This window comes from Nestor notabilis, unplaced genomic scaffold (assembly GCF_000696875.1).
Source record: "Nestor notabilis isolate BGI_N333 unplaced genomic scaffold, ASM69687v1 scaffold14263, whole genome shotgun sequence".
Lineage (NCBI taxonomy): Eukaryota > Metazoa > Chordata > Aves > Psittaciformes > Psittacidae > Nestor > Nestor notabilis.
In genome coordinates this window covers 40930-44558 of record NW_009921656.1, presented here as the reverse complement: position 1 = coordinate 44558, position 3629 = coordinate 40930, and positions in this window count along the sequence as shown.

The window sequence follows — 3629 nt, the reverse complement described above, 5'->3', positions numbered from 1 at the left end:
GTGATTCTGGAAGAAGAGGGCATGGAAAGGAAGAGGGAGGTTCCCTTTTACTCTTCGTGGCTGTACAAGTGAAGGAGCCACACCAAAACAAAAAGCCCTACATAAAACAAAAAAGGAAATGCTTTAAGATCAGCTGTTAAACTAAGACAAAAATGTCACTGCCCAAACCCCTAATGAAATGTAGTGCTGTGAAAATAACACTTCCTTGCTTGGAGGTAACAAGACATTTTATCTGGTGTGACATAGAGATGTGAAGTCCCCTTGAGCATCTTACTAATTTAGGAGGGAGTTTGTAGACAAATGTCCTCCTGTCAGTCAGGATCATGTAATCACAGCTTCTTCCTGATGAACAAAACATTTGTATTTAGATTGCACATTTACATTGGAAAAAAAAAAAAGGTTTTTTTTATTTATTTTGTAAGCCTCGAGCTGGAGGGGCTGGTGCCTGCCTGAGCTTTCCACTTGCTCTTCAGCTGGTCCTTAGGCAGTGAAGGACTGGAGTGCTGCGAACGGGGGCTGCAGAAGGGACTCTGGGGCTGGGAGCATGCAGGGCGCTGCCTGGTCTGCTCTTCTCAGTCTGTGCGGCAGTTTGAGTCTCTGCTTCCAGTTCTGCTGGGCACTGCTTCTGGCACCTTTGTATCCAGGCTGCTGCTGGCATGGCTGTCTCCTGCTTTGGGAGGACTAAGCTCATGGAGAGCAGCAGCGACACTCTTGTCACAGCCATTAGCGCAGCAGGGGGACAGAGCATCTCTGCTTAAACTTGCCTAGGGTGGCTTGGAGGGTGTGCAGTGATGGTCTCACACCCCACAAGGTATGTTCCTGGCAGCAACTGGCACTAATCTCCTTGGCATGTTGGAGGCCTTGACCTAAATGGCACACTGTGAGAGGTGAGAAGCTGGGGTTGAGTGATGGGGACCTGTCCTGGGGACAGGCACAACTGGAATGAGGAGCTGACTTGCATAGGGAAGGAACTGCAGAAATGATGAGCAAACCATGCATGACCAGAGAAGCGAGGAGGGGATACCTGGGGTCTTTGCATAAACTGCAAAAATAAGAGCCTGAGCCACACAGGAAGGAAGGGACAGATGCAGACCATGCATGAACAAGTAGTGGAAGTTGGCTCTTAAGGCAGAGGAAGGGGAAAGTTAATGACTTTGGGCAACAGAAGGAAGGTTCCTGCTCCACATCAGTGATGGGATGGAGTGCAGCCTGGGCAAGTTTGTGGATGACATCAAATTGGAGGCAGCAGTCAATGCGCAGGGGGGCAGTGCTGCTATTCAGGGGACCTGGGCTGAAGAAACGGAGCTGGACTTTTCCATGTAACTCTACAGTGCTATGATAAGAGGCAGCAAACACAAGTTACAAAGTGGAAAATTCTGATTTGGTATTAAGAAAAATGTTTTTACTGTGGTGATGATGAAGTACAGGAACTGGATCCCCAGAGGGATTGTAGCGATGTTCAAAACTCAACTGGACAAATCCTTCATTTGATTACACCTGCTTTGAGCTGAGCGTTGGACTGGGCAGTTCCTCCTGACCTAATTATTCAATTATTCTTTTATATTTCTGTGTTTTTATTTTTTTTGTGTAAAGATTGGAATTTTTTTATTGTTCAAAGAATAACATTTCCCAAGGTTCATACTTCATAGGCCTGTTCCAGGAAAATTCTTATTTATATTAATGGTTTCTTTTTGGAAAAATGACTCATTTACCAATATAGTAATTCAACAAATTACACCAAAATGCAATTAAGATGTAAATTTATATAGCTGTGTTCAGACTGGCAATTCAGGAAGATCATGTTTAGTTGCTTTGAGGCACCCAAATTTCACTTGAGCACATGAATTTCCCTTTCAGAGGCTAGGGCTTTTAGATGTTGCACTACCACATAGCATTATACCTAACTCTTTTGTGGAGTAACTGCTGTAATAACCTCAAGCTTAAGCCCTAAGGATTTGGTCTTAGGTTTTTTTAACTTTTATCTTTTGTTTGTTAACCTTTACATTGTTTTTCTAACCTTTGTATAAAATTGCCAGGTATTCTCTGAAGTTGCACTGGAAGGCGGTTAATGTACTTATTGTTCAGGATATTAAAATCAAGGTCCTGAGTAGCTTGATCTAAAAATCTGTCTCTCGCTTCTCATCCAGGTCAACAGAAACAACCTGTGCAGAGCAGTGCATTCATAAATGTGAAACAAGCCCTCACCATCATGTTTGGCACGAAGAGGTCAGTTTTCACCTTTGCTGTTACGCTTTTCATCTCCAAAAATAGTGTGGCTGTTGTGTCTCTAATCTGAAAAGCTTACCTTTTCTGAATGTATCGTTATACAAAGTACACCAGCTAGCTATACTACTCTTTCTATTCTAATGATTGGGTTTTCTTTGCTGTACAGCTTCAGCTACTTCAGTTGACAGACACGCGGCATACAGGCCATGTAGCACAAAGGCAAATAGTATCTCCAAGGCATTATGGGTCACAGCAAGAATGCTAAAGAAGGCACTGTACTAGTGCTGGAGGGCATCCCTCCTGCTTTTGGGGTTTGGAAAGTAACACCAGGACAACAAAGCACTAGTGTAAGATGGGTTGGTTTTTGCCACTTCACAGAGTCCATACTGAATATAGGGTAACCTCCATCTCTTATTCTCCATGATTCAACGTTACACACCAAATGTCTCAAAAAGCCCCCAAATAAACCTGAAATCCAACATTTTTGAATCCATGCATCTACGTCCTGCATTTTTGAGTGCTCTTCTAAAGTATCAGGTAACCTGTATCTGTCAGCAGACAGCATGGTCATGCTTCCACTGCAGTGCCTGCAGCTGCACAAGCCATCACAGCACCAGCTTGGCCAGGTACCAGCACCTATGGGCTTTCACCAGGGGAGTGCGAGTTCTCCATGGAACAAAGATACTATAAACCATTCCTCCCCTATGTGAACTCCCTAATTTTTGTGCTTGTTGGTGGGCTTTTAGGTTTCTAGTGCAAGCTAGTCAAAGACTTCAACATTTGTGCCCCAGTTGCATGGCAGCGATGTGAAACATTTGTTGTGTGAGTGGCAGAGCACCTTTAATATGTTACCTGGAGAAGTAGTACATCTCTTCTGAACTGTTGGGAAGAGGGGAGGCAAGCTTGCCCTTAAGTAGCACATAGGAAGCAATGTGTTGCACGCCTGCAGGAATCAGGGGTGGCAAATAAGAAAAAGCAGCTGGGTTTTCTGAGGCACCAGCTCCCACAGGGGTCGCACAAGGCTTCAGTGTGAGCTGCAGCCCCACCTGAGTCGTGCTGCACGTGTTGGTCCCCTGTGCTCTTGCAAGCATGGGCACTGCTGCATCATGTGGCAACACGTTCGATGGGGTATTTTGTGTCTGTGTGAAATGGTACTGGCGTTTTAGGAAGAGGAAACTTTGGTGTTATTTTTAGGTAAGTACAGAATCGGTTGTTTTGTCAATATGTTGAGTTTAAGATAACTGTTGTTGAGGGTACAGGAATGGAGCTGCAAACTTCCCATTTGAGGATTTCTACTTTTAATTGTTTGCCTCTGCAGAACATTAACACTCAAGTTAACCAAAGACATTCTGCTAAGTGAAATAAACTGTTACATTACATTCAGGCGCGTTAGTTATTTTTGC